The 20,256-nt window shown below is 42.7% G+C and overlaps 1 protein-coding gene across 15 annotated transcripts in view; it reads left to right on the forward strand.

Annotated features, from left to right (window-relative positions):
- The first annotated feature begins 4,140 nt into the window (after nucleotides 1–4,140).
- The window catches only part of CLIP1 (CAP-Gly domain containing linker protein 1), a 136,196-nt gene continuing 120,080 nt past the window's right edge, over nucleotides 4,141–20,256 (forward strand). For 3 of the 15 annotated variants that reach the window (XM_032800754.2, XM_075059885.1, XM_032800755.2), the window contains exon 1: nucleotides 4,233–4,336. The gene's annotated coding sequence lies outside the window, so the exon portion shown is untranslated. Of the gene's footprint in view, nucleotides 4,337–20,256 lie in introns of all 15 variants that reach the window. The other 12 variants (XM_032800739.2, XM_075059881.1, XM_032800750.2 and 9 more) reach the window with 11 other exon arrangements.

The raw sequence follows: 20,256 nt of genomic DNA on the forward strand, positions 1-20,256 counted from the left end.
TCACAGAATATTTTCTCTTGCGTGCGTCCATGCTGCTGCTTACTGATGAAAGTCTGTGGGGACAGAGATCTTCATCTTGCTGGAAGGCCATTCTCTGTGTTCATTCCTTAGTGCAATAAAAGTCAAATTTTGGCAAATGTTCTATACACTGCAGCTTCTAGAAGAGAAAATGGCTATTTGGCATAAAGTAACACTATCCTTTCTACACTAGATGAATATTGCACTTTGTTTTTGCATAAAGTCACTTGTAAACTGACTTTATTTATAAATCACTTCACATGTTTATTATATCAGTGAGATCCTATAGGATGTTTATCATAAGAGCCTCAGTACAAGTAAACTCGACTTATGTCTATTTGGTACCAAATGGGGAGGAAAAACATTAAGAATGCAAAAATAGAAGGATGAACACACACCAGTCATGTTTGGATTGATTGTGGTGATGATTGAAAACTTAGCAACTAAGCTTTACGATGAAATATGATAGCTTGGGTCAGATGCACTGTTTATTACATTCCTAGCCATAACCAAGGCTGTGAGATCTTTGGGAGAGTGCCTGTCTCTTATTACCTGTGCAACATCTAGCACATTGTAGCCTGTAGATACTACTAGATATAAGTAGCGACAATAGGGCTTATTCCCTACCTTTTTGTATACTAAAACCTGTAAGGGGAGGGGAGAGAATCTTTCACTACATGCTGGAAGGGCAGTCGGGAAATGCACAGAAAGGGTAGACAGTTGCAAAATTTAGATATGCTACTTTTTTATAATTTAAAAATTAATCTAATTAAACTGAGGACTGGGTTTCTAAGGAGAGTATTCCCAAAAATGTGTTTAAAAAAGAATAAAATGTTTTCTGCTATTCTGAAAGCTCTAATTGGTTTAGAGATTGTACAAAGATGATGAGAAAATGGAAGGAAGAGCAGTGAGTCACTTTTCCTCATTCACTGAAGGAAAAGATCCTCTAGGACTGAAATAGGCCTAACCAGGGCTGGCGCTTCCATTTAGGTGACCAGGATTTGGGAGGGCGGCAGACTGTTCGCCTGCGGAGGGTCCGCTGGTCCCATGGCTCCGGTGCAGCATCTGCAGGCACGCCTGCGGCAGGTCCACCGGAGCTGCGGGACCAGCGAGCCGCCCCTGCGCCTAGGGTGCCAAAAACACTGGCGCCGCTACTGGGCCTAACTTATTGACACACATTACTATATGATTATGAGACCGGAAGTTGTGTTCTAACTGCATGTCTGTGGGATGTCCAGTGATTCACAGTGTTAAGGGGGTAGGAAAAAGTGCACAGAGTATGCCTCAGACCATGAAGCTAAACTATAGTAGACCTATTAGAATCTAGGGGTTCCTTGTTTCCAGTCCTGTGTCTAGTCCACTACTGTACCATTTGGCCACTGTTGCCAATGCTTTGCAAGTGAGAACAAAGTACCATAGCATTTGATTGATGGCAGGGTGGTCCCTCCTAACTCTCCATTCTATTCTCCAGCTATTCTTTCTTCAGGGGTATACAATAAAGCTCTTAATGGAATGAGAGTTCAACTAGAACTACATTTAAAAATTATTGCCCATTTTGTTATAGTTGGAGGCTTTTTAAACTGTGCTTTACCCAATTCTTGTTTCAGGAGTTAGGGATTACCATTTTAGCTTGCTTTCTTTTCCTACAAATAATAAGCTATTCTATATCGCTTACTTGTATATATTTAATCATTTAATGCTGTTTTATTCATTTTGGCCAGTAAACCTTCAAATAAAGCAACATACCTTCCAATCACTTCTCACTTTCTAGTTCCTATGCATTAGTACAGTGCTGTTTTTTGGTGTGGTGTTTTTTTCTTTTTTTTTTTTTTTTACTTCATAGAGCTGCACCATATGTATTTGAATTGTGATTTAAAACACACAGAAAACCACAGTAGTTGTACATAGAATAAGAACTACTAAATGACTGACCTAGTCTCCCTCCATCTTTAGGATATAGGGAAAAGCCACTTACCCAAATCAACAGATTTTTTTTCCACTGATTTCAGTGAGAGCAGGAGTAAGCAGCAATCCTTACTCTTAATCTTAGATATTAAATTTTTATATAGTTTGTGTGTGTTTAAAAGGCCCCTTGAAACATATTATTAGAACTGTTTATGTAGAATGTTAAAAAAAAATTACTGTATACTATTAGTGTACTCTACAACAGGAACTCATTTATCAGGAAAAACAAATGCTTGGTACTTACAGAGGGCAGGAAGAATACTTTGGTTCAGTGCTGATATAAACTTCAATGTGAAAAGCACTCAATAGAGATATGCCATCTTTGATCTGGTCTAGATGCTATACAACCACAGTGGGGTCTGAGTTCATGACTAGGACTCCTAGGCACTACAATAAAACAAAAGAAATTTACACTGCTCTTTACAAATTAACACCTGGTGGGAGTCTGATTCTGCAGCCCTTACTCTCACTCATGAGTGGAGCCCTGCAAATCTGCAGCTATCCACAGACCACTTCTGTGGATCAGATAGAAATTTTGTGTCCACACAAGCTTCTATTCATGGATGTCAGTGAAAATACTTGTGTGAGTAATCCTTATTCATACATCAGTAAGGTTTGCAGGATCAAACACTTAAGCCATAAGCACAGGATTGATCTGTCACTGAATTTTTTAAATTAAACACAATGTACTAGTTAAAGCATTATTTTTATGATAGAAAATCTTAATATCCTTCCTCAACTAAAACTTATTGGGGGAGGATGGGGGAAATCAAAGACTGAGGATCGGCATCAGTATTTGGTTCAATAACATGTAACAATTAGAATAAAAGCTTGTACTTAACACTTAGAGATTGAAATTCTACCAGACATTGATAAACACTGATCAGTTTATTTTAAACCAGTTATTTAGAGTCCCTGTTGCCCTCTTTTTCTTTGTGCTTTCACAGGCTGAGCTGCCAAAAGGCTGGGCTCATGCCAAGGGATGAGGGAAAAATTAAATACAAATCCCAATTAGGTTTAATTCAGCAGCTAGCGCAACTGCTTTTTTGTGTCCCTTTTGTTTGGACGGTATCTCTCATAAACCAACTGATCTCTGGGACTGCAAACTCAGGTCTGCTTCAGGACTAATACAGCAGAGGCCTAGGACAATATTGTCTGGAAATTGCACACCAGGCAAGAGGTGGTAACTTGGAAGTGAAACAGAGTCCTTTGTATCAGGCTTAAGAATTTATCTAAAACAGCTGGTGCCACTGGCATTAACAGGCAAATAATTTTTTAAAGTTAGAAATAGGATGACAAGTCCTCATAGGGATTACTTTATAAATGTATTAGAAATGAAAATAATTTGTGTTTTGGGGTTGTGAATGGAAGATAAATTTGTGGGTATTAAGACAAAAGGAAAGGCAGATAAAAGCAGCAAACAGTGAAGTGATTTGCCTGTTAAGATCTAGGCTTATTTGTATTGCCCCGTCTCATATCCTTTTCTCCCCTTCTATTCATACTTATTTGCCAGAACAGCTCATTACTAAAACGGTCAACAGTAGGGTTAGCCACATTCCCTTCCTATTGTCTCTCCCCCCCACCCTCCCCTTGTGGGGACAAAGCCTTTTGTGAAGAGAAAGGCCCTGGTGTAGCACTTCTATTTCTCTATACTCTTGCTTTTTCTTATGTCTGACCATTCCTTCGGGGAGCACCAGCCGTGCGGCTGTTGCCATGGTCCTCGGGAGCTCCAGAGCTGTGGGCTCTCCAGTGGGCTGTCTCTGTCTTGTCAATTTCAAAGCCACAGCCCTGGGAGGAACGTGAGATACTGATACGTCGGGTCCTTGTGCCTGGGAATGACAAGCTTTCCCTTCACCAGTGAAGGGGGACGATCCGGGGATTTTAAGGGATGGGGCATTCCTAGCAAGGGCTGACTCTCAAATTGTCCTTTCCGTGCTGGAAAATCTTCTCCCTCCTACTCTCCTATGCTGTCCCTCCTTCCATTGACAGGGACGGGTCTTAGCCCCACTCTAGCAGCAGGAGAGGGGCGGGGGAGTGCAGAGAAATTCCTTCTCCCCCCCAACCTGGGCAAGGGCCTTCTGACATTTCCTGCACCCGGAGAAGGCGAAGGATCCCCGACCCGCCGGCCTCCCGGTGTGTGAACGAACAAAGGCGGAGAGGGAAGGAATGGGAGGCGGGGAGACAAAGGGACGGAGGAACAGGGAAGGGGGGGGCCCTCTACTGCAGTCTCCGCCTTGAAGTGCCTGGGGCCCGGCCGGGCGCAGACGTCTGTCTACCCCGCCCCCTCCGAGCCGGAGAGGCGCCACCGCCGCCGCAGAGGGGACGGAGCCGCAGCGAGGAGGAGACACGGACGGTGAGGGGGCCTGCTGGGGCCGAGCCCGCGGCGGAGCTGTGACCGGGGCTCGCCGGGAAGGGGTCTGGCTCTGGGGAGGGGGCAGCTGGAGCCGTCTCCGGCGCGCGGGCCTTGGCTGCCCTCCCTGTTGCGGCTTCCTGCTCGCCGGCGGCTCCTCTGGGCTCGGCGCGCGCCCTGCCCGAGGGGGCGGCGGGACCCGCCTCAGGCTGGGGGGAGCTGGACCCCGCGGCCGGGGGTTTGTCCCTGCCCCGCCTAGGTGGGTGGCTGGGTGAAGGGCGGGGGCCCCTCGGCGGCCTGGTGATTTGCCCCCCACCCCCGGCTCTGGCGTTGCCGGGGTGACAGCGAGCGGGTAGCGGGCCCGAGTGGCGTGTGCCATGGCTCCGCCTGACCCTCTTCCCAGCGGGAACCGGGGCCAGGGCAGCGGTGCGTTTCCACAGCCCCGCTCGGGCCCAGAGCGCTGGCCGCACTCCGCGAACTGGGGGGGAGGCCGCACCGGGCGGCGAGCAGGAATCAACTGGTGTGTGGGGTGGGAGCGCGTCGGCCCGGGAGGTCAGAGCCGGTCTCGTCCCCGCCAGGAAGCGTTACGGGATCTTTAAAGCCCCTGTAGAGCCTAGCGGGGTTTCCCCGCTGCCAGCGGAAAGGCCTGCGCCTAGGAAACTGTCTGAACTTTGTCTCGGGCTTGGAAGGAGCAGTAATGTCTTGAGCCGTTTGTGATTTGAATCGTTGTTTTTTTCTGGGGTGTCTAGGTGCTGTCACGTGCCGCTCATTATTATTTGCTAGATGTTGATACATGGCTTGTTTATCAGTCATCTGATTTTCTTTAAAAAGAGTACCCTGAGTTTCACGTTTTAAGACAGGGGTTGGCAACCTTTCAGAAGCGGTGTGGCGAGTCTTCATTTATTCGCTCTAATTTAAGGTTCCGTGTGCCAGTAGTACATTTTAACGTTTTCAGAAGGTCTCTTTCTATAAATCTATAATATATAGCTAACCAATTCTATGTAAAGTAAATAAGGTTTTAAAAATGTTTTAAGAAGCTTGATTTAAAACTAAATTAAAATGCACAGCCCCACAGACTGGTGGCCAGGACCCATGCAATGTGAGTGCTACTGAAAGTCGGCACATGTGCCACAGGTTGCTTACCCCTGTTTTAAGCTTTGTTCCCTATGTTTCCATTATTTTTGAAAATTGCTGATCTGCAGATGACATCCACATGTGCCACCTCACCAACTAGGGAACTTCTGTCGCTATCAATTATTGTGTTAGATTCAAAAGTGGGTCTAGCAGCTTCTTAGTGGTTGTGGTATTTGGGGATTTTTTTATTTTTTGGTCTCTTCCTAAACCAGACAAGGGGAAGAAGCATTGCCTAGTGGTTAAAGCATAGCACAGCGCCAGGAGAATTGAGTTATTTTCCTTTCCTAACTCTGGGCAGGCCACACAAACTGTGTCGTGCCTTATCTTCCTACCCCCATTTTACAGCTGAGGTAACTAAGCGCATTCAGAAATTGCTCTGAGATCATTGGGTGTGAAGAGTTAGAGTGTGGAGTATGTGTTGTAAAAACAAGGATCTGAGGTAATGTTATAAATACCTTTTAGGGAATGTAAACACAAAGAGAGGAGGATTGCAGGAGAGGAGATACAGGGGGAGGACCTTAATGGCTGGTGTTCTGTTGTGTATTTTAGTTAAAGAACTCATGGGTGGTATACAACCTTAACTTTTCTGTTGAAACTGTCGATGCCAGGGAGTAAACTCTTATTTTCTTCCTGATACAACATGAAATGGAATTGCAAATGAAGAGAAACTGAGCACCATATTTGGTTATTTTTCTTTAACAACAAGGTATCTTGGGCCTTGTCTATACCACAATGTTTTGTCGACAAAAGTCAGCTTTCATCGACAAAGCAGAGGAATACACAGAACAGTGCTCCTCCTGCCAATTTAACTCCCCCACTACGCTGACAAAATAAAACTACCTTGCCAAGTGGCATAGAGCTCTTTGTGACGTAATTAAAGTGACACAGTGCACTGTCTACATTGACACTTACTTATGTCACCCCAACTTGCCTCCAGGAGGTGTCCCACAATGCCCATCATGACTGCTCTGGTCAGCAGTTTGAACTCCACTGCCCTGCAGATACGCAAGGCATGTGCCCTTTCCCAATTTAAAGGCTCAGGAATTTTTGAAGTTCCTCTTCCTGTTTTATCTTGATCAGCATGGACTGTTCAAACAGCATCTTCCCAGCTGACCAGATGCTGGCTTTCCACATCAGACGCATTCCTGCAGGGAGTACACTGGAGCTGTTGGGTCTGTGGGGAGAGGAGGCTATGCAGTCGCAGCTTTGCTCAAGCCGTAGGAACTTTTGATATCTATGAGCAGATTGCTTGTGACATGCAGAAGGGACCCGAAAGGGACATGCAACAGTGCTGTGCTAAGATCAAGGAGCTGAAACAGGCCTACCAGAAGGCAAGCGACAGCAGCAATGACTCGTGCAGCGTTGAAGACATGCCACTTTTATGAAGAGCCGTGTGCCATTTATGACAGTGACCCCACCAACAAGAGCCCCATGGATACTTCGCGGGGACTGGAGGCTGCGGCCAGCGGAGTCATCCATGAGAACAAAGTGGTGGATGAGGCAGTGGAGTTGGAGGAGGATGTAGAACGTGCAACAGGGTCATCTGGTGGCATGGCAAACCAGGACTGTCTTTTGATTCTAGAGGGGTATAGCCAGTCCTATCAGCCTGGCTCCAGTGCTCATGAAGCAGGAGAGGGAAGCTCTGGTAAGCATGCATTTTTCTTTGATACTACGCAGTGTTAACCATTGAGATCTCACTTACTTTATTATATGGTAAAGGAGGGATAAGGGATAGAAATTAACAACAGAGTCTATGCAGTGGGGGCCTAGTGGAAAAGTTTGTTAGTGTACACAGGGATGTCCTGGGAATCTTCCATAGAGATCACTAGGAAACTTTTGTGTAGGTACTCTACAATCCTGTGCTGAAGGTTCCTTGGCAGAGCTACCTTGTTTCTCCCCCTGCTGTAGGAAACTTTTCTGTGCTAACTGGCAATTATTTCTGCGGGGACCAAAACGGTAAACAGGTGAGCAGCATACAGACCCAGTCTGAAGCTGCATGCATACAGGAAATGCACCCTTGCATCCTGGGTTACTCTCAGGAGTGAGATATCGGGTTCGATTACCTCAGCCTATGGAAAAGGGTGCCAGTATTCAGAATACTCCTCCTACACGCATGTAATGATCCTCTTCGCAAACCACCTAGACCCTTGTCCTTTCTTGCCCATTCCCCCTTCCCAACCCCACCCTCCCCACGGAACTTACCATATTTGGGACACTGTTTTTGGCTTATGCAAATGTGCCCTTGAGGATTAACTCCTGCACACTGGCGGAACACCTCTGTTAGATAAACAGGCGAACCAGAAGGAGTAAGGAGGATAAGTTTAGAGAGGTGCTGCAGTCAACAGATGCAGCACATAGTGAAACAATAGCATGGAGGGAGCCACTTAATGAAAAACTCAGGCTGGATATCTTGGAAAGTAGATGTGGGCAGGAGCAGATGATAGATGGATAGGAGAGGATGATAACACTACTGGAGGGTCAGACAGCACCCCTTGTAATCCACACCTAGAGAGTGGTTTCATGATGAAAGCTGAAGTTACACATAGCTGTGAGAGCATGAACCAAGAGACTGCTCCTCATTGCTGTGTCACCCGTTTGAAAAACAATACACTTTATCCTTTTTTTAAAGTTTAGTCTTTGAAACAAAGTGAGTCTTTATTTGTGTCATGCACATGGTAGTTGCTGCTAAAATTCAAGCACAGTGGCCATAGGCAAAAACATTTTTTCACTACAATGAAAGCTCAGAAAGCAAGCATTGCGAGGGTCATTTAAGGTGGTAAGTAAACATTGCCTGACCAAATGCATCACATAAAGGCACATTACTAGTGCTTGTTGTCAAAATGCTCCAAAATGCCTCACTGATTCTGATAGCACCCCACCCCACTTCCCCGAGCTGCTTTAATTGCCCTGGTATCTGGCTGCTTGAAATCAGCAGCCAGATGATCCACCTAGTGCTCCACCCATGGGGCTTCGCAGATGTTATGCAGAGCATAGCAGGCTGCTGTGACCATCGGAATATTTTCCTCACTGAGGGCTAACCTCCCAAAAAGGCAGCATCAGCAACATTTTAATCTGCCAAAGGCACATTCAGTGGTCATTTGGCACCTGCTGAGCCTGTTGTTGAAGTGCTCCTTGCTGCTGTCTAGGTTCCTGGTGTAAGGATTCGTGAGCAACAGGAGCAAGGGGTTGGCAGGGTCTCTCTTGATCACTATGGGCATTTATACATCCCTCATTGGAATGTTCTGATCTGGAAAGAAAGTTCTAGGGCTTGGCTACATTGGCACTTTACAGCACTGCAACTTTCGCGCTCAGGGGTATGAAAAAACACCCCCCTGAGCGCTGCAAGATGCAGCGCTGTAAAGTGTCAGTGTAATCAGGGCGGCAGCGCTGGGAGCACGCTACACCCATAAGGGATGTGGTTTACAAGCAGCGCTGGGAGAGCAGAGCTCTCTCCAAGTGCTGCGGCTCTGACTACACTCACACTTCAAAGCGCTGCCGTGGCAGCGCTCCCACAGCGCTGCCGGGGCAGCGCTTTGAAATTTCTAATGTAGCCATACCCCCAGTGTGCAAGTTTCTATACTGTCCAGTATTCCAATAGCATCCATGCATCATGAACGTTCTCTGACCAACTGAAACTGATGTCAATAAAACGGTCCCAGTGATCCACCAGCACCCTGCAAGACCATGGAGAAGTAGCCCTTTCGGGTGATGTACTCTGTTGCAAGATGGTCTGGGGCCAAAATTCGGATATGGATATGCTTGTCATCTATCGTCCTGCTGCAGCTAGGGAATCCCATTGCAGCAAAGTCATCAACTGTTTCCTGCACATTACCCAGCGTCATAATCCTTCATAGCAGGATGTGTTTAATGGCCCTGCACACTTGCATCACTGCAACCCCCATAGTGGACTTTCCAACTCCAAACTAATTCATGACTGACCAGTAGCAATCTGATTTGCCAGCTTCTACACAGCGATCTTCACTCACTGTGAAGGCAGCTATCATTCTGGTTTCTTTGCATGACAAGGCAGGGGCAAGCTCTGCACCCAGTTCCAGGAAGGTGGCTTTGCACATCTGAAAGTTCTGCAGTCACTGGCTGTCATCCCCTACGCCCATTATGATGCGATCCCACCACTCAGTGCTTGTTTCCTGACCCCAGTACCAAGGGTCCACTCTGGCAAGCTGTTCCATGAATGCCAGCACCAGTCTTGAATTGTTTGTTTCCCTGGCAGACAGCAGGGCAGGCATCTCTGTTTCACAGCTCATGAAATACTGCAGGACCATCTGCATTGTGCTCATATAACGCTCATCAGCAGAATGGTCAGCAGCTCAGGATCCATGATGTCAAGCTGAGATGGCGGGCACACAGTTTACAGAGGTCGTTAAAAAATGGCACACATCAAAGTGGGAAGCCTGTGGAATTATGGGATGGAAAGAATTGCATGATGAGATGGTGATCCATTCCCAGATCTCCCAGCGGCAGAGGGTGGCAAGTTGCACAGTAGGATACTCACAATGCAGCACTCTGTCGATGCAAGAACTCCGAGTGTGAATGCGCTCTGCAGACACAAGGAACGTTGTATGGATGTGCACAGACAATGTAATTTAAAGCAGCATATGGTCATTGACTTAACTCTGTTGTGTACACAGGGCTTTAGTCTTCGCCATATGTAAGTGTTTAGTTACTGGCAAGTGTGCGGTTCTTTGCATACTTAAAATACATGATAGTCTTAAAGTGCTAGTGGAAACAACAGTGTGATTGGGTTATTAGTCCTTCTGTAATTTAAAATAGCAGCATTACAGTCTCTTTGTTTCACTCAATACATAATAAAGGCTTTATTGTATTGTTGGGTCTGCATTAAACTTTAGTGTGTGTGATATATTTTCCCCTCTAATATAGAGTTGTGGGTATAAATTCTTTTTGAATTGTAGATCACCACTAGGGTCAGCTTTGCTGATTGTTGTATGGTTATATTGAGTGTATGTGTTTTGTCCCTTTCATAGAGTCCTTTATAATCAGAATTTTTTCTGTTCCTGGAAGTTTGTCTTAGACTGAGTCAGTGAGGTGAGCTAGGACATAGTTCGGGAAAAGTGCACAGTTCTCTAGTTTTGTAGATTATCAGGTCTTTGGAACTGGAGGACTAAATGCATTTAAACTGAATCAGTTTCATATTAACAAAAACTAGTTTAAAGTAGTGTCACTGATAACATCTCTGTTTCTGTAGCACTCATGTCTGGTTTTTCATTTAGCTGAATGTGGCTTATGCCAATTAACACTTAATTATTGTAGCTGCAACCTTTTCTGTTAAATTTTGCATGACATTCCTGCATAATAGAAATTAGAGGAAGAGAAGCTGTCTTAGGTCCGATCTAGCCTATCCCCTTCTCACCCAAGTGCAGGATTGTTCTGTACACTATGCTCTCCAGATTGATTTGGGCTTTGGTCCTGCAAATGTGCACTACCTTAAGCTCATACATGTTAGTAGTGCTGTTGATGTCAATAGGATTACTCATGTATGTAAAGTTAAGCATGTCTTTGTTGGATCCGGTCCTTAAAATCTACTTAAAATGGAGCTTTCAGCTCTTCTTTCAAGAGATCATTTCACTGCTCTTAATTTTTTCCTGATATTTAGCCTAAATTTTCCCTTGCTTAAAAAGATGTTGCCCACTTAAAAATCATGTGTTAAAAACAACTTTCTTTATTCATGTTATCAACAACTGCATATTAAAGATGAAATTTATTGATTAAATTTACTTGTCACTGGTTATGCTATTTCTTTACTTTTTGCATTTCAGCTTGAAAAGTCAAGTAACTTTCAGTTGTAGGCTTTTGCTTCATAATGTTACCAGCTCTTGTGATTTTTTTTTTCTTTTTTCTTTTTTTATCGTGTCTTGTGATATTTGGTGCTTTTCTTAAAGCCCCACCTCTTGGAGTGAGGTGATTACTTGTGAATCTCAGGGTTTTTTTTTTAAGAAAAGTATACTTTTTAGCCCTTATGGTTGTGGAGAAAAGTTTGAAAATCATGAACCCTAAAGGCTCAGTGACAAGAAGGCAACTAATATTTTTTTTATTTTTAAAAATCATAGGATTTTCAAGTCCATCACATTTTGGGGAATAGAATCATGATTTTTGAACACATAGGGTCAGCAGTATTGTGTTCTGAGTGCTGTGATGTTTTAGGTTTCAAATACTACAAAGGAATGTGCTTGTTTTAATAAAAAATATAAGAGAAAACAGTTTTTTAACGTATGGAAACGCTTGTACTAATCTTAACTTGCTTGCTTATATTTTAAAAGGGGGAGTACTTATGTATGTGGAAAAAAAAATACAGACTGCCTTGTTTACACTACCATGTTATATCACGTGGTAAAATATACACTTTTCTTCCTAGTGCAGATGCAACTTTAAGTGGAAGATTGACTAGCACCACTTCCTGGGAGGCTTGAGTGTTGATTGGGGATCTCCTATCCAAGTTTTGACCTAACCCAAATCTACTTAGCATATGATTAATGTTGATGCACGTCAACACCCAGGGCGGCTTGACTTTTCTTCCTTGTAGTTTAATGTCCTTTTCTTTGTTCCCTTTAGTTATGTCAAGGTTTTTCTTGGAATTAATTGAGAATATTTCACCTTAGATCTTTGTCAAGAAAAACTCACATCTATCTCCTCAGTATAATTTTTCAAATTCTCCTTTCTTCATATGTCTAAAAGATTCAGGTCAAATGTTAACTCGGTACCTTAAATGCAAGCTTTTGGATGTTCGAATGAATGGAGTGGTTTTCAAACTGGGGTAGATGAGTTTTCGTCAGAGGGTATGTGAGAAAAATCCTGTAATGGCCGACAACGCGCTGTACGTAGTAAGACTTGGCAATCAAGCAGAGGTATATTATGACCCTATCTCAGATGGAGGAATGCAGTAGACTACATAGTTTGGAAAGGTACATGCAGCCTAATAGTTTGAAAACCACTGAATTAATATAAGCTTTGTTTAGGCTTTTGGCATTCCTTTAGGGTCTCTTTGCATTGCTTACATGTAGAAAACTGTTGGGATCCTCATTGGTTATTTCATTGGGTGTGTTAGCATGTCTAGAAATGCCTCTGTTGGATGCAGTTTTGTTGTTCATAATGCTTTGGTGATGATCTCAGCTGCCTGAGCTAGGTGCCAGTTCCTGGTGGAGTAAGTGAGGCACCGCTCCTCTCTTTTTGATCAACAGTATCAGAACCAGCCCTGCAAATCACGTAATGTCTGTCTTTTGAAGTAGATCTTGACTTCAGGATTTTGCTGGTAGAGAGAGAGGTAAGGGAGGAAAATAGTGGAATGTGAGCATATCACATTTCTTCTCTCATCCTTCCCCTGCTGCCAACCTCGTGTCACGCCCCAATTAATAGCTTAAAATTATAATTAACTTTATTCCTTGCTCTGTACTCTGAGCAATTCCTCACATGTTCTAGATTCTTCCAAAATGACTGCTGGGGAATATTAAATTGGACACAGAAATTACGGATTTTAAGGACGCTAAGTGTTAGAAGATGGAAGGAAAAATTCTCTAGATAATCAGTTTTACTTAATAGTGATCAGGCGATAGGTGCCATTTGTGGAAACATGAAGAGTTATTTGGGGGACTTTAATTGAGAAATATTAACTTTCATCTTCGTTTATAACACACAGAACTTCTCAGCAGCCAGAAAATATTCTAATAAAATCTAATATTGACTATGGAGAGGACTAGCAATTCTTAAATAGATTGATCTACAGTATCCTTGAGTTACTACTGTCTTGCCAACAGCCTTTCAAGGCATGTGGTTCTCCCACAGCACTTGTCAAAGTTACTGGGCTAAATGCATCTCTGACTCTTCCTAGTCTTAGACCATCACCTCTCTTGGTGATCACATGATTCTCACACTGGACCTTTAGCCAGACAAGACAGAGTTGAGCTGGAGCCAGGCCGGAGCCATTGGGTGGGACCTCCAGAGGGGCACACTGATGTGGGCTTCAGCTGGTAGGTGACAATGCAGCTGGAGGTCCCACCCAATGGCTCCGGCCTGGCTCCAGCTCAACTCTGTGTCTCCTGTGTATCAGTCATGATCACCTGTACAGGTCTAATCTGTGTTCAGCGCCTGCAAGTCTGTTCCCTCCTGGGCAATGACCAGTAACTTAGTGATCAAACAGCCTCTTTAAATCAAAGTATTTCTTTATTTTAAATAAAATAATTTGGGCATGTACACGCTATCACTTATGTCGGTATGAATAAGCCACCCCCCTGAGTGACATTGCCGTTGTGGACAGCACTTCTCCCACCTTGCAGAGGTGGTTTTATTTTGCCAGTTGGAGAGCTCTCTGCTGTTGGCATAGAGCATCTTCACCAGACATGCTACAGCTGCACAACAATGCAGCTCTGCCACTGTAGCGCTCCTAGTGTAGACTAGCCCATTAAGCAAAAGCAGGTCTCCCTTTGGGGTCTGGCAGGCATAATCCTTTTCTTTACTTCACAAAACACTTGCCCCCTTGCTCCAGAGAGAGCATCCCCTTCCTCAAGCTGTTCAGTCCTTTTGATCTCCAAGTTCCTAGCCTGGCAAAACAAACCGTGCATCTTAATTGGAGACAGGATCAGTAAGATCCTCCATGCTAGTAATGTCCTCCATTGTCCTATAGTTCTTCCCCCAACCCACCCCCCCACTTTCAAAAAAGTGTTGTTTGGAGGTTGCTTATCTTGGATCCCTTCTGCTGCTGCTTCCCTGCATGTTTTTCCAGTAGCCTCCTTTGAGTTCAAGCATTATAGGTATGTGATAAACTTACCATTATCCCATTGTAAATTATAGCTGTATCAATAATTAGATTACATATCAGTATTCCTAGATTGTCAAGTAACTGCGATGTAATAATCACAGAAAGGTGAGAGCTAGAAAGGTCTTGCTGATTTTTAATGGACAATTCTGAGTGGCGTGAATTGTTCTAACTGCTCCCTCCACTCCCAGAGCTATCTAAGTATGACAATGAATGTTTATTCTGGAAAGTGGCCTCGGTGCTTCAGCTACTTCACTTACAATTACATCAATCAGTTAGAAGCCTGGGGTGCTGGATGGTGTTTATATGCATTCAGTTTTTGAGAAAAACAGGAGCTGGTGGTAATTATGACCAGATCCTACCTTCTGTGCCTTAACTACTTTCACTCCCAAACTTCCATCAGAACGGCACATTTTTAACAATTTAGACACTCTACTCAAATTGATGCACACTAAAATTTCAGTCTACATCACAAACTGCATTTATTTAGCAAGGAGTATATATATTTCAGTGCCAGGGGAATATCTGCAGTGGTTTGTATCTACACTGTTTGTATCTACACACACTTTTAAAGGTAGGGCGACAGCAAATCCTTGTCTTTTCGGGAATCTGTACAATCAAAATTTCCACACTGTTAACCTTTCCCATGAGGGTTAAGAGATTTCAGGATGCATCTAACTAAGGGTAGAAGTTGGTGTTTTGTAAGGTAATGGGACCAAAGATTTCCCAGTGACCAATCGTATCCCTTCCTTTTGTTCTCTTGTCAGCATTCTGCTCATTAAATTAATATTTTTCCCAGCAGGACTTAATCTCCTTATGTTGAAATGAAATTGTTTTAGTAACTCCACCTAGTTACAGGTAGGAGGAAGGAGCCTTTTCATCACACAGTACCTAGATGCAAGGCTGTTGAGATTCCTTCTTTGGTTCCCCTTGAAAAATTCAGAAGGAAAAAGTAGATGTTAAGGAGTGACTACTTAAAAAGAATAAGATGAGTGAAAAGTTCTTCTCTTTCCTAATCTTAGAGCCTCAGTCAGGACAGACTGATGTATGCTTAAGATAAGGGACTCTCTAATCTTTCAATAAATTACAGCAGCTGTAGATTTTATAATGTATGTATGACTTTAAATAACAGAATATACACTAACAACTTGAACCAGGGTATTACACCTTAACACTGTACATTCTGCAAATTTAGGCTTTTTATCGGCTATTTCCCTCTGTTAATTAAAGATGGGAAAATCTAGCAACTGTGTTTTGAAATGGCAACATAGCTTTACAAAGTATTAATCATAATGCCCTGACCCAAAGTCTATAACAGTTCAAAATGGCCTCTTATTTATCTTTCTAATACTTGACTATGGAAAGTGAAGTGCATAATTCTTCATGGTTCTCTGGTGCATTGCATCTAGGGATCTCAGAGCACGTCAGGAATTTGAATTAATTAAGCACTTAGATAAATAACCATCCTTCTTTTACAGATGGGTAAACTAAGGTGCAGAGGTGAGGTGACAGTCCTGTAGGAAGTCTGTGGCAGAGCCAGGAGTAGAACTCAGATCTCTACATAGAATTTAAGCCTTTCTGAGATGCTCAGATGGATAATTGTCTGAAAAGTGACTTGAGATCTTGGGCCTTCTACTGCATCCTCCCATCCAAAGCATCTCCTGGCACCTTTACTGTGCCTTAGCCTCTACTTCCTCCCGCAAGCCTCTACTTCCTCCCACAACCCCCGCCTCAAACAAATCCTTGTTGTATACCCAGTTTTAAATGAGATGATGTACTATGCAGGATGAAGAGAAAAGAATACAAAAAATGAGTACAGGATGATCAAGAGGTCTCATTAATATGTTTCAAGTTTACAAACTCAATGAGTGGTAAAGAAAAGAGCTAAAGATGAAATATATAGAGACAATATGCATAATTGGTAACATTTTGTTAATAATAGATGTGACAGCGAGGTGTAGAATCTATTAAACTCTCAGATATGAAAATCTATGTAGATTATTAGTTAATAAGTAACATATTGTGTTTGTTCACGACTTTGAAGCTGGTCAGACCAAGATTGTGGTGCTTTTATATTAGTTCCAAGGAAGATGAGTTAATCCCTGTAAATCCCTGATTACTGTGTCCCTTGCCAATATTACACAGTCAAACTGGAGAACAAATTGCAACAGTTGCAAACACTTTCATGTGATAGTGGTTCAGAAGTGAACACATCTAAGATGAAGTGGATGTGGAATGAGCATTGTGCAGCAGGAATCATCACTCTAAATGGGACAGTAATTGAGGAGGTTGATAAATATATTTACCTGGATCAGCAGCTCAACAGAGACTACTCATCCAAAGGGGAATGCGGTAGGAGGAGAAGGGTGGGGTAGGCAAGTTTCAACAAAAGAAAGACGTCTTTAACAGATGATAAACAGCCCATGAAGAAGAGGAAAGAACTGTTTACTACTGTTCTACCAGCAATGATATACGGACCGGAAAGCTGGTCAATGACAAAAGTGGAGGAAGAAAAATTTACAGTCACCAGAGAGCAATGGAAAGGCAAATGTGTAAGATCAGAAGTATACAGAGGTGACAGATGTAGTGCCGGCGATGTACAACACAAAGTGGAGATGGGTGGGTCCTGTAGTCTGCAGACAAAACAATAGGTGGACAACCCGCATCAGTGACTCAGTCCCCAGCGACCACAAGCAACTGCTGGGCAGACCAAAAAAGCGCTGGGCTGATCTCATGACAGAACTCTTTGCCCAGAAATGGCAAGAACGTGCTGGCAACAAAACGGAATGGTGTGGCGTCGACTTGCGTTCGTAGAGGGATGGACAAGGACAAGCTGGACAAAGGTGAAATTTTATATCTATTTAAACAAGAGATTCTCAGCTCCTGGCTCTGGAGCTTCAAAAGGCATGCGGCGGCCTTGCTGACAGCACTCATTGTGTTCATGAGTCTGATCAGCACTCTCTTCGTTCTCTGTCTCTGGTGAGACTGTAGGGGGAGTGTTTAAAAAACAGGACTACTGTTGCTTTGACCTGTCCTTCATGGTTCCAGAGAGGAGGGAAGCAACATTACTTCCCCTTTCAGAATCCAGGAAGACCGTAACAGGTGAGGGAGAGAGAACTCCTTCCCTGTTATCTCCCTTCTTCTCAGGAACTATAAGACTCCCTCAGTTACAGAGAACCAACAGATACTCATGGTGCAGTATCCTAATATGCTTTGTGATAATGTGGGATCAGTCGTGACAAAGCAACATGATGTGACTGTTATGTGTGTGTCTACAACTCATTTGGTGAGGTGGCTCTTTAAGGTTGATTAACAGATCAAAACCAGTGCCCAGTGGACATTACTTGAAGATGTATTATAATACAATTTATAGCTTTAAACCTTGGTGAGCATAATCCTTGACTAGCATTATCAAGGTCACCCTAACTAGTTATATTTATCTGTCAAGGTGTGCTGTGTAGGCAGATAAATACCTTTTTAAGGAGAAACTTCTTAACTTAATATTGAGAATCTTTTGGTTTATGTTTTTTAGACGATTTGAAATGCAATTTACCATGTTAGTCTGTGCATTTACTAAAAATCTTATGCAGTAAATGAGTTTCCTGCAGTGGTCCTAATAGTTTCCAGTCTTCTGAAGGCAGGTCAGAAGTGCAAAAGATTGAAACAAATTTCATTCAATTTACTTTAAATAGACATAACTATTAAAATATCAGAGGTGCGCACATCCAGAAATATGTCCCTAAAGAGAGAATATTTTATAAAATATAGAATGACTCATAATGCTAATCTGGCCTGAACTTTACAAAAATTTCAAGAGAAAAATCATGCTTTGTGATTCAAACAGGATTGGTATCTAGATAAATATGCTCTGCATGAAGACAGAATTCTTCTTTTCATGCTACGGATAGTGTAGTTCTGGTTGGAATATGTTGAAATGCAATTATAATTAGAAAAGTAGCTATGTTAACTCATAGAAAAGTGAAAATGGCAACAGCAGATCTTTCTTGTCTGAGAAAAGTGTTTCTGTTTAGTTTACTGATGAAATTAGGGTTTTATTCTTGTAGCTCTGCAAAGTCAACACTGTTATGGAAGAGTGAGCTGAACCCTATTCTACCTTGTCCATCATCAATTGAATTGTTAACCAAGTTTCAAATGCAAAATATTTACTGTTGATACATGAACTGCAAATAGCACAATCACGTAGCAGGATGAGCTTTTTGTGCTGGCAGTTACAAAAACATTCTTTTAAGCTGAGCAAATGTGATCTGGTGTTAGTAAGAAAGAATAAACATAGAACTGTAAAATGCAGATTTTTTAGCATAGCTTTTTTATAACAGAACTGCTTTTTAAGAACATGTCTCAAATCAACAGGTTAAAAAAAATTAGGATGATTCATAGTACCAGCATTAAATGACATACGCGGTATGTAGGGAGACAAAACAAGATTGATGTAACCTTCTAAACTTTGGGCTACTCATTACTGTACTATCTTGACTTTTTTCCTGTGTTGACTACAAGTAGCCAAACATGGACTCCAAAATGCCAGCCTATATAATGTAGTCTGAAATTTTATTTATTTATTTTGATTTAAATAATAACTAAAGAGATCTGTCTCAAGTTTTGTGTCCTAATACATTGCTAACAATACAGTTAATATCTCAGCAGGATTAAAATGGTAACAGTTGATCAATTTAGTTTAAAATGACCCCTCATACAAAGGATGTTGCATCAATGCTGGCTGTTGCATTTTGCTTTATTATTTGAGATGCTTACAGCCTTTTTCCTGGCTAGCATCCACCTTACACTTGTTACTGTTTCAGTAAAGGTTTGCAGCTAAAAATACAGATTGATTCTTGCACTCAGTCACATGTCAAGTTCAGCAAAGCATCTAATTGCCAAGTAGCTAATTATCTTAAGTGGGTATGTACATGGAGAGATCCTGTTGTGATTTCATAGTACCAAAATGGTTGAATTTAAATAGTAAGTGGGTAAGAACATAAAGTGCATTGTGGCTTACATGGGAACAATTCTGTAAAATGAATGTATGCAAACTTTCAGATTCATCTTTTGGTTTAATTATTGTAATACTAGCACTGACTTTGACACTTAGTGGGATATTGTATACCAAAGTATTCTTTCATTGAAAATTGTAGGCCAACATTTTCAAAAGTGTTTAGTGATTTTGTGTGTCAATTTTTGGGTTCTCAACTTGACACCTTAGTATGAGAGGGAAAGGAGGCCAGGAGAGCTGGCTGTATTTTAAAGAAGCCTCATTGAGGGCGTAGGAACAAACCATCCTGATGTGCAGAAAGAATAGCAAATATGGCAGATGACCAGCTTGGCTTAACAGAGAAATCTTCGGTGAGTTTAAATACAAAAAGGAAGCTTACAAGAAGTGGAAACTTGGACAGATGACTAGAGAGGAGTATAAAAATATTGCTAGAGCATGCAGAGGTGTAATCAGGAAGATCAAAGCCCAATTAGAGTTGCAGCTAGCAAGATACGTAAAGGGTAACAAGAAGAATGTCAGGGAAAGTGTAGGACACTTACTGAATGGAGGAGGCAACCTAGTGACAGATGGTGTGGAAAAAGCTGAAGTACTCAATGCTTTTTTGCCTCGGTCTTCACAGACAAGGTCGGCTCCCAGACTGCTGCGCTGGGCAGCACAGTACGGGGAGGACGTGAGCAGCCCTCAGTGGTGAAAGAACAGATTGGGTACTATTTAGAAAAGCTGGACATGCACAAGTCCATGGGGCTGGAAGCAATGCATCCGAGGGTGCTGAGGGAGTTGGCTGATGTGATTGCAGAGCCATTGGCCATTATCTTTGAAAACTCATGGCAATCGGGGAGGTCCCAGACAATTGAAAAAAGGCAAATATGGTGCCCATCTTTAAAAAAGGGAAGGAGGAGAATCTGGGGAACTACACAGCCTCATCTCAGTCCCTGGAAAAATCATGGAGCAGGTCCTCAAGGAATCCATTTTGAATTACTTGTAGGAGAGGAA

This window comes from Chelonoidis abingdonii, chromosome 22 (assembly GCF_003597395.2).
Source record: "Chelonoidis abingdonii isolate Lonesome George chromosome 22, CheloAbing_2.0, whole genome shotgun sequence".
NCBI lineage: Eukaryota > Metazoa > Chordata > Testudines > Testudinidae > Chelonoidis > Chelonoidis abingdonii.